We start from the raw sequence: 15,761 nt of genomic DNA, 5'->3' as shown, positions 1-15,761 counted from the left end.
AAAAGGTTTATATATTTCAATATATTTAGTGACAAGTTATTCTACCGCGTGTCACGCGGACCTATACCCTAGTGTTTAAATTAAAGAGTATCAATTTATAAATATCCATACTTCACATCATCAAAGTCATCTTTACTCCGCGTTTGGCGCTTGAGCTTCACTTTATAAATACACATACATTTTTTTATTATTCCCTCTCGATATCGACTTATTCTCTTAAAATTCCTTTTAATTTAAATTTAATACTTATTAATTCTTCCAATTACGTGAGATTTTTACATATCACATATGTATATCTTCATTTATGTTATCTTCATACATGAAGTCATGAAGACTGATGGTTTTAGAATTTAAGATAGCTCGCAACTTCTTTTATAAAACCTTATTATTAGCTTAAAAATGTTAAGATGGAAAGATTGGTTGTTGCTCAAGTCCCGGATCGATAATCAAACATGATATAAACAAATAAATCTTGTTTATAATCAGAAAATATAACTCAAAAAACTGATTACAATCCTCAAACCCTAACACGGTTTGACTCTTGATGAACCCTAACCCGGTTGCATCTAGGTGTAACCAAGTGGTGAGGGATCAAACCTCTTGAATGGCAGACTGAAATTAAAAATTGATTAAACAAATGTTATTGTTTAGAGGTATTATTAGTAGTTAGTTAACTGTATAAGTGAACATTTAGTATAAGTGAACATTTAGTCATCAAGGCACTCCTAAAACGACATTTATTTAATAAGCTGTACATGCCATTTCGGCCTAACAATCACACATAGGGCTAAATTGGACTCTGTTTTTATATTATCGTTTTTAATTTTAAAATGGCTTTGACATTTCAACAAAGTTGAAAAAACCATGTATATTATATTACATGTTTAGTATTTAAACATAACCTAATTCCCTAACAGAATAATCTGATGGTTTTTGGATCAGTTTGGATATTAAAAAAGTGAATACTAGAGTAGAATATCCCGAGGTGTGGTGAGTGTGACTTCTACATCTCATGGGTTGATATATTTATGTTTGAACTTTATTTGGTTTGAAAGTGTGTAGCTTGGTTCGGTTTGTTTTTGCTTGGTTTTGTATTTATACTTTAACTTTCTAAAACTCCAAAATTTAATTAATTCATGACTTCTAAATTCTAACTTAAAAATGTTTAAACATCTAACTCTAAAGTGTCTAGAACTCAAAGTTAACAAGAAAGCATACATAATAAGTTCGACAATAATCGATACCTAATCGATATTTCAACCTAACATTTGAATAAACAATTCGTGTATCAAGCGTGACGAGAACCAACGGTTAGGGTTTCGAAGGTGTCAACAATGTATCGAACAACGGAACGAGACGAAACGTTATGGAAAAGTGGAATTGTGGACTAGAGTTTAAAACTGAACTTTGAAGTCAACACAAAAGAAAAATTTTAATAAACTAAAAGATAATTCGAGCAAAAACAAACCAACCCAAACTGAGCGAGGCTTAACTCGTTTTCAAACAGAACCAAGCCGATCGGCGAGTTTCCAAACCAAACCGAAATCAAGCGAGCATTTTCGAACAATTTCCAAGCGAACAGTAAGCGCAACAAGATATTTGGAAAACCCTATTTTTGACAACTTGTCCTATATTGAAGGAAGCCTTACAAGTCATAGGTTGTTGGCCAGCATTTACATGTACTATGGTTCTAAGTTGACATTAGACGTGTATGAGTCAACCGATGACACTAGTTTGGTTGTTACATTTTATCTCGGAGTCACGTTTTCGTTTTCACCTTTAAATTTACATAACTTACGAAGCCACTAAACCCCTCAACTCAAGGACTCACCCCTAACAACTAACAAATTTAGTAAACTACCTTACAAACCTATACCACACTTCTTCATTAGTTATTCCTAGTTACAGTAATACATTCAGGGGCACAGCACACACAAGGTGTGCCACGTGAGCCATCCTAAATGGCTCAATATTTTGAGACGCGAAAGAAAATTAATTTCCTTGTTTCATATATGTTCCATACGCACACACGTTGGCAGATAATTGTACAAAGGACGTTAATGTACAAAGCGTACAAAGTTTTAAATATAGATTAGAGTATAGACATCATTATCACATATTTTAAAAAAATGGCCTACAACTATAAACAAGTGATTAATTGAAAGTGGTTATTAAACTAGAGGAATTATCTAGTCAATATTTTTTCCTTTTGTATTTGAAGAGAGTGGAACTTATGGAAATTTTATTAAATTAAAATGACATATTGACATATACATACCCTCTTAACCTATAATCACTAACCATCTTTCTTTAAGAGCAAATAGTTGTAATCAATCAATTCATTTTCAACAACTTCCAATATATATTTTATTAAAAAGACAAGAGTCGAAAGACTTAAGTGACACAAATGAGTCTTTATAAGGCTACTACACAACCCATTCCCCCACACTTGGAAACAAACACTCTCTTTATTACAAGCTTATGGAAGATCACCCCAACTGCATTCTTGATTCCACATATTTGTACCAAGAAAAGGTCACAACTTTATCACTTTTTCATCTTTGATATCCATACTTCTACTTCAAATTCCACAACTTTTATTTAAATTGAACTATATGTTGGGTTCGTAGTACTTTTATGTCAATGTTTGTAAAATTAGGTCTACAAGGCCGAGTACTCCCCGAGTCTCGCTACAAGGTATGACGTTGAGACGAGTTTCTTTAACTCCGTCTAGTTACTAAGAATAGATTAAAGTTGGTCAACCTCGGCCCGAATCACACCTAGTCGGTCAACTTGGGCCGATTTTGACTTAAAAAATCAAAACATAATTTGTATTTCTGTAATATTAAAGAAAAAATATCATTTTTTTAAATTGATGACTAGCAATTTTTATAATAATTTAGTATTTGAAAATGAATTTCTCCAATTATATTGATATTCACTTATTTTATTATAAATATTAATAAACTTGTTATATTTGACGTAAATATAATCTTCAAAAATTAATTTGTTTTATATTTACCATTTCCGAGTACTCCCCGAGTACACCCAACTCTCCACTCGGCCGCCTAGGGTCCGTCTAGCGGCTTTTGCAACCTTGCTTTATGTACGTGTAGCTGGCCCTAGCCCATTCCCAGACTGTTTAATTTAAATTCGTGTAACCAAATTTTGTACTCTATGTATATGCATTTCATATGTACTTGTAATCAGTTGTCGCTTAAAAATAATATCTAATCGTCACCCGTGGACGATGTGAAAAGTAGGTCAGTCCAGACCGAACCAAATTAAATCCTCGTGTTTGATAGGTTCCTAATTCGAATCTTGAAATGAAATAGAATGTAGAAGAACTAAAGCAGTCACTATGGCTAACAACAATGGAGCTAAAAGCAAGAGATGATCGGTTAGCTCAACTCGAACATCTTCTAAACGACGCCGTTTGCCAACGAAACCAAATTCAAAACAATTATCAAACCCTCTTGCTTCTCCAGCACCAACTCCATCATCGCCGCCGTCAAACCACCGCAGCTCCGCCGTACTCCGGCGTGTCATGTGTTGAAGATGAACCCATTACAAATTATGGGTTTTGTTCATCAGATTGTGAAGAAAGCATAGAAAGTCCGGTGAATTTTCCGACACCGTCGCCGGCACCGGAGGGGTGGCCGGAAAATGGGAAGTTTCTAGAGGCGGTGAAGAATGTGGGGCCGTTGCTGCAGAACCTTCTCATGGCGGGACCGCTGCCGAATTGGCGCCAACCGCCACCAGTGATGGACACGTGTCAGATTCCATCGCCGGCGTTGGTGGTGCCTACTCAGCATATAAATATTAATTACTCAGCATACAAATATTAATTATTGTGAGTTTAATAATAAAAGAAGGTTATGCGAAGACTATTTCTTCAACTGAGACCAAAATTCAAAGAATTTAACCCGTAATTGATTCTTAACAGTGAAATTATAGTTAATTGTAACAGTTAAAGATAGTTAATTTTACTACCATTTGAAGGGTTTATATTGTTGCATAAATCTCCTAGATCTTATGTGAAATTGATTAAAACTTTGTGTTTGATGATGACATTGGGCGTCCCACACGTATTAGAACGGGAATTTTAAGTTCAGTTGAAAATGCAATCGATTGTTTTCAAAATATGAGAAACTCGTTATGAATAACTAAAAAGTTTTGTTGTTTTTTTTATCTAATGAAATCGTAATATTTTGTGTTTTTATGTTATAGTATTTTTTTATGTTTCCAACTCGATCCCATTATCTAACCAGACCCGACATAGAAAAAGTGAACCATAAGTAGAAATCCTGAGCCCGTCACTTATACTGATGATGACTATTTATGGATGTATTATTGAAGAGCTTGGGTATGTTATTTGGATGGATGTGGATTTAGGTACTAGAAGGTGATTTGGTTTGATTGGTTACTTCAATTATTGTCTTATTTAAGTATGAATGAATTTTCTTTCATGAATGTTTTTATTTGCCTTGAAGCAAGGGTAATTGTACAGTGCATCGTTTGTTAGCTTGTGGATAGACCGATCCCATAAACCATTCAGTTGTTTCTTCTGTTCAAATACGCTTATGTCTTTCTCTCTCGTCCCATCTTACAAAATTCGACTTTCTTGGTTAGGGACAACAACCACCTAATGTCGTCATGTATCTCTTTCACGTCAAGTATCGAACATGGGTTCGAGTGGAATTCTATCACACATGTTTGGAAATAAAACTATAGAAGTTTGTTTTGTATTCAACTCATTATTATGGGATTGAATCTTCTGTATAAATACAAAATTGAAACTTGACTATTTTATACATACACAAAATAACCGGCCAACGTTTTGAAATCCGGACTAGCAATGCGTAATCAAATCAACTATCTTATTGGTTCACTGATCAGACCGGACTAGAAAACCGGTAACATTAAACTTAATATAAATATTAAAAGTATAAAAGCATAAGGCCCACCTACTCGGACTCTCGGTACCAACTATTAGCCCAATTTTTGCTTATCTCATGGTCCAGTTATCTCAACAATAAGCCCAACTTTTTTGCTAGCCCATTTAAAAAGTCAAGTGAAAGAGTGATAGCATATTAATTTTTTTTTTAAACTGTGGAGAATGTAAGAATTTTAAGTTGAAGCTATTATTATAAAAATAAGTTTTTTTAGATTCGAAACATGGTTATGATTAGTATGTGTTATATAAAAAAATTGAAGTGCAAACTCAAGCTAACATCAATCATCTTAATCGGTTATCTACATGAGCAAACTTAAACTTGTATAAATTTTTTATCGTTAACGGTCACTTAGATAGGACTTGATCATACTGTCACGTATACTCATATTCTTGAGAGAAATGGACAAGTTGAGCATATAAAATTTGTAATTAAAATTTATTTTTGAAAGAAATAATAATCTTTAGGTTAGATTTCAGATAGCAATCCTTTTTTTATTATATATGATTGAGATTAACTTTATTTTTTTAACGACAAAGTATTTTTTTTTTAATTTTTAATGTCTATGAGACTTGAACCCGTCTAACCTGATGTATTTAAATTTTTTGTCTTTAGCTTTGCTAACTGATACCAACCCCATTGTTATATGATTGAGATTATCTAGCAAATTATTCCTCTTTTCTAGATTGATGTGATCTTTTTAGTACAAATCTCGTTAAAAATATTATGACGAATTATTAGAAATGCATCCAACAAATATACTAGCGGCGCACTGATTATGACTCCGCCATAGTTATTCATAATTATTTGGGTTTATATAGCCTTGTTAATAATTCAATTATTTGTTGTATTTAGAATAAATAATAAACTATAATTGCGTTAATATATTACTATTTTAATTGATTCGGATATGTTTTAGTTATTAAATTTAATAAACGAATTAATTTTATAATTTATTTATTTCATTTTCAATATTCGCTTATCCCCCATAGAACATGATAGCTAGACTATCTTAGAAATCAATGTAACAAAAAAATAGTTTCAAGTTTCAATAATCCCGTTATTTCGAACACTTTATTATCTAATAACACTTAAAAACATTTAAAAACAAAGTGTCTTTTTCGACCAGAGAAACAAAAGTAACTTGTTTTGTTTTATATATGCGGATTTTGATATCAGTTAAAAGCGAAACTTGAGGCAAAAGCGAAAACTTGATTTGATATAGAGGATTGTGAAAACTTGAATTTGCTTGTGAAAAGTGAAAACAATAAATGAAGTTTTCGGTTTTTCGCACAGATGTGGATTTGTATGAATATTTGGCAAGTAAGATTGTGAATGTGTTGACCATTTTTTTTTATTATTTTTTTTTTGGTGTGTGAGAAAGCCACTCGAGGGAAGCTCATCTTATGTTGGGGTGGGACTAAAATGTATGTATGTATGTATGTATGATTGTAATCTTTTGATTAAGACAAAATGACAAAAGACGTCCTTTATGTTTGCACGGTTTTTAAATAGTCGTCCTTTAGCAAACTTAATAACAGAAAACAACCTTTATGTTTAAAAAACGTTGCATGGTTCGTCCTTTTCACTAACGAGGGTTAGTTTTTCTCGTTAAATCCAGTCATGTGCACCTCATGTGAGGGCAGTTTTGTCTTTTTATCCTCTTAGGGGTTTATGTGTATTTGACTTAAAATTTTTGGCTTTAAATAAATAAAAGTTTTTTTCTTTTTACCCCCTCATCTTCTTCCCCAAATAACCATAACCCACCACAACCAAACACCAAACACCACCCATCATCATCATCCCATCCAACCTCCCACCACCACCGACAAAACCCACCTCTCTTTCACTTTATCTCCCGTCTCTCTCTCTCTCTATCCCCTCTCTCTACTCTCTGCTGTATCCATCCCCCTCCTTGTCTTACACCACCAACCACCATCTCTTAATCCTCATACCACCAAACCTATTAACTCCCAATTTCACCACATAAAATCCTTGATTAACAATCAAAGTGAAACAAATTATGAAATAAAAGATTAGGGATGTGTCAATTGTCAAATTAGGTCACCAACTCCACCGGTTACCCACCGCCGCCACCACCACCACCGCTCACCACCTGTCGTTAGGTAAGTAAAAACCGATAATGATTGGCCAAAGACACACACGTATTTCTTCCATGTATACCCTAGATTTCGAAATCCTAGAAGTGCGGGTTGGAGACAAACAGAAGACTTGCACATCTGGGGCTTTTCTATAGAGAGGGAGAAAGACGACGGAAATAGCGCTGAACTGAATATCGCTATTTGTGGTCGCTGGAATAGCGAACTGATTCGAAACCATAACCGCCGCTAAGGGTATGACCTACTAAAGTCATCAGCCAGATTGTCTTCCTCGTGTTCACTCATATTTCTAACAATGGCGGCTGAAGATGACACTCACTGCTATGGTTGCCGTCATATGGTGGTGGAGTTGTATTTGGTGGTCGTCGGTTCCGAGCTGTTGGCCGGAACGGGTGTTCGTTAATGTTAGGGATAGGGTGAGGAGTGTGTGTGAGAGAGAGAGGGAGAGAGAGAGAAAGAGATTGTTTAATTATAAATTTCTAAGAATTAAATTAATATGTAGATTTACAAAATTACCTTCATGCGTCTTGCACATGACTGGATTTAACAAGAAAAGTTAACTGAGTTAGGGCCAAAGGACGTAACATGATATAGTTTTTGAATATAAATGATGTTTTCTGTTATTAAGTTTGCTAAATGATGACTATTGAAAAAACGTGCAAACATAAAGGACTAGTTTTGCCATTTTGTCTTTGATTAATGTTAAGCATTCGATTCACTCATATTGCATACTATACTATTTCTTATTCATTTATTGTTGTTCAATTAACACATCCGTCTCAATTATTATTCAAGTGCAATTATTTGATGATCGATTGTACCTTACAAAACTACAATAGGCTAATATTATAAGGGCGTTAAACGAATCGTATTTACTGGTTGACAGATTGATGACAACACGGAGCCAAATATCAAGTTAAATACATGAAGTAAATGTAACACATGTATTCGCAGATGACTTATTCATCATAACTTGTTATATTTTTCTTATTAATAATCATTAATTTAAAAAAAAAATTAAAATAATTAGAAATGCATATAGAACTAATACACTTTCATATGAAACTTAATGTTCATTTCACTTTGTATTTTGGGCTATTGGATTCAAAAAAACGGAAATTTTTTAGCCGTCATGTGATGATTCGAAGAAAGTGCCGAGTTTATTCTCTGGCGAGATTAGCAGGCCTGTGACAGGAGTTAAACTCATGGGGGAGCGGTTAGTCGGGATGCAGGGTTTATCCGGTCTTTGGCAACTAAAAGAGCTTTGAGGGCGGTTGAACTTATGAAACGCCTGCCGGACCTGAGGGACCCCCAAAGTGAGTTCCTTTTGTTGCGCTCAAGCATGGGGGTTGCTAAGTTAGTGACTGGGCGCCGGACCTGTCAACCTGAACATGTTAAAGAGGCTGTGTCCATCTTTGATGCGGGCTGCGGGGGCAATTGAAGATATTGTTGTGTGTGGAGGACCGTATTTTGGGGACCTCCAGTTGGTTCCTTCCCTATGCGTTGCGGAGGCTACGAAGTTTCTCTGCTGAGGATGTCTCCGCACATGCCTTTGTGGCTTCCAGGTCCCAGTCGTGGAAACTGCAGGACCACATCCTGCGAAACGCTGGTGTTATGGGGGTAGATCCTGACTACTCTTTTGCACTTAGTAATATTGGAACAACTCTCCCGGACCTTGATCTAGACGGTTTTACTGATAAGGAGACCGCCCCCAAGAAACCTCAACAAACCTTGGCGAGTGCTCTTTATAGTAAACACGTACATGATTTGGAGGAGCGATTCGATATGACCGCGAGACAAAAGGCAGTTTTAGCTTGTCGGCAGTTGAATACAGAGTCATCCTTAAATACCGGCTTATGATTCCTCTTTTCCCTCCAGATGAATCATGCCTCATTTGTAAAAAAGCTTGTTTGGATAGACTTAGTGAGCATGCCCTCCACTGTAAGGAATTCCCCGGATTCAAGTATTGTCATGACTGGGTTAGAGATGTCTTATGGGATGTGCTTAGGCGTGCCGGGATCTCAGCCAAGAAAGAGACACGTGTTAACTTTCTGACTGATCCACAAGAGGGAAGATCTACCCTGCGTCCTGCGGACGTTCTTGCGTTTGGCTTGGCAGGGGGTAAGCATGCGTGTGTTGACCTCACTAGAGTGTCCCCGTTGGTGGGGCTGAGAGACAGTGGCTTCGTACCGGGACAGACGGTTTTGAGAGCGGAATCTTGGAAGGTTGCTAAGCATGAGGCAGCGTGTTTGGAGAATCAGCACGTGTTTATTCCATTTGACTTCGACACATTTGGATCCCTAGCTCTCGAGGCGGTTCGCTTCTTGGAGCGGGTGCAGAAGGTGGTCCACAGTGACTCGCAGAGCCCGAGAAACCAAGGATTTATATTTAGTAGAATAGGCTTTGCCATTCAAAAGGGGATAGCGACGCAACTTGTTGCTCGCTTATCCATTATCTAGATGTAGCTCGATTTATGTTATATATAATATTTAAGATGATTTAAATACTCCAAACTATCATCTTTTTGTTTCTTTTGTTTCTTGCTTACCTAGACCATTTTTTACACACATGACATGCTTATATGAAAAATACCTCTTTTAAAAATAAATAAAAAAACCCTAATTTTATCTACCACCCTATAATACATCACAAAGGATGTTTTAGCCCAAATTTCTCTACCCCAATCAACAGGTTGTTCATCCCATATCAAATTGGATACTGATTCTTACACTGAAGTTGCTACTTAAAACAAAGACAAGCTTAAACCGAATGTCAACCAACGATCGGTTATGTGTCTTCCCTTTACAGCAATGAGGAGCTATTATACCATTTCTGACTCGAGTCCTAACTGATTAGTTTATGAAAGAGCAAAATCACCAAGTTATACTAACGACTTGTTAGTCCTTACTCTCATCACTCGACTAACGACTTGCAATTTCTACAATGTGAAGGCCTAGGCATATCATGACAATCTTAACCGAGCTTAATGGCCAGCATGGATGTTAATGGACTTCTTGTAAGTCCAAAGGTTAAGAAAAGATACCTAACACAGTAAATTAAATGAAAGCTAGCTAGGCAAAGTCTAAGAAAACTTGACAAAATGTTAAAAGTACTATTATGCATTTAAATACCATACACTTATAATACGTACATAGATTTTTAATTGGTATATGTTTAAAGCTGAAATGAATGATAATGTAAATTCAAATGTACATTCATCAATGAAATCCAACATATTAACATATGTATACATTCCCCAAAGTGTCATGCACATTAGAAACAGAAACAAGTGTAAAAACTTAAACATATGCATGTCAAGGTTTTTAATGAGTATATGTAGGGGGCGGGCTTCGATCTTATGAAACTTTCGGTAGGGGTCTTCGACTTTCAATTAGAGAGTAGGGGTCGTAACAAGAACAGTTTACCGTTTGTTTCTATTTCATTAACTATCATTAATGCAATATTCATTTGCTCATTAATGGTTTTCGATTGTTCAGAAACAAGGAAACAGTTCTATAGATAATAACCTTGAGTTGCAGTCAGTAGTTTTTTCCAAGCAGAGAATAAGAATATTATGGTCCTCTATTTTAGCATAAAACTCCATGCCAATGTAAAGAACTCGTTCGAGATATTCGAAACTGATAACATATTATGAACATAACTTGATAATAAAAAGGATCATATATAACCTATACTTAGAAACTTGTTAAAGCTTTGAGCCATATAGACTTTTTATTCGATATTGCATATAAATAAAATGTTCAGTGTTATAACTTCATGAATAACATGGTTGATTCTTAAATTTATTTTATTGTTACAAATGAATACCTATACTTATGTATAAATATAAGACAAATTATATTACTAAACAACATACAAATCATATTCATATACTATGACTACGCCTTTTCCTAGAGGAAGATGAAGAAACCCTAAGAGTCAACGATCGAAAAAACTCATCTACCTCTTGGTGCCTAGTCTTTTCGAAGAATTCCATCGTGTCATGATCATCCGATGATCTCCTTCTCTTTTTTAAAACTTTTCGTGGCGGTGGTGGTGGCAGTTGGGGTGGCTTGATCTTGTGATCGTCGGTTGTTGGAGTTTGGCACGCGTAATCACTATCTTCTTCCTTATGTTGCGTGTTGTTTGACTTTGATGCTTCATCAATTGATTTATATTCGTATTCTTCCTTTTGATCACCGGGTTTTGACATGGCAAACTATCAATATGTTGTTGTGATGAAGCTACAATGGATTGAAAACTTTAGTTGATGTCGTTAGAAGTCGCCTTTGCAGCTAGCCGGAGGAGTAGATAGGAAGATCTATAGCACTCCTGGTTGAACTCAGCTAGAGAGAGAAGGAAAGAGATCGGGTCCTCGACAATCTACTTTGTATAATATTATTGGGTCACTAGCTAGCTTGTTGGTTCTTATCATGTTCAATTTATTCCAAATGTTAATGATATATAATTTGATAAATGATGGAATATAATATATTATGAAAAAGGTGGATATTGTGTATCATTCACATATTTTTATGATAAATATTGTTGAGATATAGTTACAAAGGTTGTTGAAATTAGTATGTAACTAGTTGAATTAGTTCCTCGCGGTGGGAATTTGGTTTTACTTGGTATCGGTTTGGTTTGTTTCATCATTGTACTAGCATTCGGTATAGCAATCAAACGAAAAAAAAAAGAAGAAATATAGTTGTGATATGCTTGAAAGGATATCAACACATGTTTTAATCGATTAAAAACCATAGAGACAAATATAAAGACGTGATATGGTAAAAAGGATGCCGACACATGGTTTCGATACTTTCCTCGTCAGGGTTGTCCCTAAGAATCGTTAAATATTTTTTTGGCTGAAGACGAGGAAAATTTTGGGTCTTACGCAAAAGGGTTTTTGAGTTTAAACAAATAAATTTTTAAATGGACTTATTGGGTAATTATTTGAGAAAAAAAAAGAATTATATAAACGTGCTTAAATACATTGGGTACGTAATTGGGTTTAACATTAATAACATATATTTTTCTTCAATATATATATATAATTATTTTATAAAAAAATTGGGCCTCAGTGCGTTGCGGGTGGAATTCAATATTTGATTAAAACAAAAGATTAATAAAAGTTACGAACATAAAATTGTAAATATAAAGTTATGTGGTAGCACGTTACCACTTCGGTACCTGTAGTACTAAACAAATACTGAAACCGAATCGTATTGAAACAAAAACCATAAAATAGAATATAAGTATTGATGTTGTTCGAGCGGTATCAGTTCGGTTCAGCTTGATAAAATATTGTATTACAAAATTAAAAATTTTATTGAAAAATGGTTTCATCATATAAAGCTTTATATAATATGTGTTTTAAAGAATATCATGTTCTAAATCAATAGAAAATCATAAAACACAAGTGAATTATTGTTTTATGGGCAGGTGGAATATCGGTGCTATTGTTACAAATATTTTGTAGTGTTTAGGGGACAGTGGTGGGTGGGTTGTGGTGCGGCGGGAATAACAATAAGAGACCGAATTATACGATATGTTTCTCATAGAAAAAGGTTGATATAGTGACAAATGCATATCTAATCCTTAGAAGATCTAAATAATATGGTTTTATGTTTTTTTTTTTAATTAAATTTGTGAGCTGGGGATTATTAGGACATTGCAGGCTAATATATAAACGTGTTTTGAAAGGTTGGACCTAGCCGGCCCGATGTTATTTGTTTGTATGTGCACCTCACTCATAGTAGTCCGGTTTAAACCAAACATTCCAACATGGAGACCATCACCACAGAATAAGAAGATGAGACACTGAGAATCAGGTTCAGGTCTGGCGGAGTAACTAAATGATACTCGAAAAGATAAACATATTTGTGGTTGGTTGTTTAATTTACGTTTTAACAGTAAACTCAAAAAGATCGACCTCAAATTCTCTTTTGTTTTAGGCCTTCAAAAGGATTGTGCTAGCCCTAATGAGAATCCAATATACGAAGTTAAGCACCTCTATAAGTCCACATACTGCTATATCATATTTTAAACCTTCTCAAAAACGTTTATTTTTCCACGAAACCTCTATTACCCACCATTAAAAAATATATTTAAATTATATATCTAACTAGTTTTTATCCCCCGTATTACTAGGACTGTTTTACATTACTCGTTTTTAATATTTATATATTTTTTTAGGTTTAATTTTATTTATTGTAATGAAATTTACAATATACTTAAAGTTTGATGATAAAAATGTTTCACAAATAACTAAGATATTATAACCCGGTTTAAAAGTTATCTGGGTTTGGTAAGACCCAAGACCCGCTTATATTTTTTACTATAAAATTGTTTCTTAATTATAAATAATATTTTAAAAAAAATCATATAATAATTTTTAGTATTTCCTATTTTATAGGATTTTCACATCAATAATTTGGTGAGAATAATTTTTAATTTAATGAGATGTTATAACCCGTTTTAAGAAATATCTAGGTTTGGTAAGACTTATACCCGTGAATTCGGGTCAAATGATTGAGAAACCTCCATTCAAAAATCAAGCAAATCTGGTGACTCCAAAAAAGGAGAAGCGACCACATCGCGACACGTAGGATTTTTGTGTTTTCGTTAATATATATTATAGATATTTGTATGAGTGAGGAAGGGCCCACCACTTCACGGACCTCATTCCCAGACGTCACCCTCACAACACGGGTTGACTGAGCCTAAATCGTCATCGCCATTGCCATCACATCCGGACCTCAAGTTCTTGCGCGACATTGAAGGTGCTCTTAGAAAATAGAAGGTCTAATTCACCAAAATACTACTTATACAATTATACTAATTATATATTTTTCACATATTTTTAATAAACTACTGAGTAAACCTTTATGATTTTGTATGAAATCCTAAACATAAAACTAATTTGAAGTAAAGTTAAAAGGTGTTGAAACATGCCACGATATTAAGAGAGAACTTATTGTGCAAAAAGTCAAATTAACCATCAACTTTGCATCCAAAACCATATATTGAATGGCATCTACCTTTCAAGGTATTGTAGTTTGTGACAAATAAAATTATATGAAACAACATAAAGGCTCTTAGGTGTCGACAAATTATGATACGTGTTATCAAACATTTAATTATGTAAAATTCGGACCTTAACAATTAATATGATGGTGTCTTTGAAATAAAATTTTAAAATCTATACTTGAACGTAATTTCCGAGTTATGAAAATTGGGTTAAATAATTAAATCAGTTACAAATTATAAATAATTGGGTTGTACTTAATTTATGATAACTAATTAGATTAGTATATAAACATGTGGATTTTGTTTATTCTATAATTAGGAGTTTGAGTCAATTTCTAATTGTACCAACTCATAGTACTATACATAACATATGGTTATGAGTTTGTAATCAATTTTAGAGTTGTATTTTCTGGTTATAATTGAGAACTATTTAACCTAAATTCATCGTGTGCGTACGACTTGTTGAGTTATATCATTTCGTTCTTGAAACTTCCTCCTGCATGTTCTTGTAAAGGTGACTGAAAACAAAGTTTGATATACCTTAACTATTTTGGACCCGGCCAAGGCCCAAGGCATTTAGTTCCAGACACACGTGTAAAACTTGTATGCTAGTAAAATGGTACCAATGGCGAAAATGAAGATAGAAATCACAATAACAGTTAAACAAGATAAGTGGAAGCATGGTGGCTGGATCTTGCTATCATCGGAGGTTGGAGTTTGACAACCGTGATCACCGGTACCGTTGTTTGATTCATCGGCATGATCATCTTTAAGAACATCTGGTTTTGCCATGCATGTATTAATTTGAGGCTCAATAACTTACACGGTATGACATATATATGGATGAGTTCAGCTAAAGAGATGGTTTATTAATTTGACAATATATCTTCTTAATTTGTACAGTTTTGTGCCCACATCTTATCTTCTTTTTGATATGAGGGCAAAATTTTAATTGATATGAGTTTTATGTTAAGTTTTCGGGCCCTATCTTTGTTGGACGTGTCCACAAACAGTGACGGAGTCAAAAAAAAAATTCCTATGAGTTTGGTATTTTTCGGTGCTCGGTTTTCTTGGTTTTTTTTCCGACGTTAAAGTTTTCGGGCCCTAACAAGTTGGGCCCAAAGTCATACTTAATAAAAAAAATATTACATATTACAATTGTTTCCTACGCCTTTTCATGTAACTTGAAAATGATTCATAACATCTGCAATCGCGACTAAAAAAAAAGAACTCATTTTCAATATAACAAATGCAAACATCATATATATAGACGTCATCAATCTAATTACGCAAAATCAAATAAAGATTCGTCTTGAGGTATGTACTGATTGAAGGCTCATCAAAGAAAGAGTCGGTTGGCCGACCGTTGTCGTTTGGTTGAAGCCTTGAGATGAAATGGCAAAGGTGACGAGGCGATGGTCGTTTGGTCGATAGAAACATAATTTATCATCGATGAGGTTTTTTTTAATTTAATTTTCACTTATGTATTATGTATAAAAATGTTAATTGAGTTGGGTTTACCGGACAATTCTATGAATACTTTGGAACTTTATTTACAATTATAATTTGTGTATGGGTTATTATTGACCCGACCATTTATAATGTTTTTAGCAATTTTTCAAAGTTTTTTATACTTTATAAAACAAAATCATTACTA

Source organism: Bidens hawaiensis, unplaced genomic scaffold (assembly GCF_021521415.1).
Source record: "Bidens hawaiensis isolate Kalapana, Puna unplaced genomic scaffold, B.hawaiensis_p1.1 tig00011151_1, whole genome shotgun sequence".
Taxonomy (NCBI): domain Eukaryota; kingdom Viridiplantae; phylum Streptophyta; class Magnoliopsida; order Asterales; family Asteraceae; genus Bidens; species Bidens hawaiensis.
Note: the sequence above shows the minus strand (reverse complement) of the source record.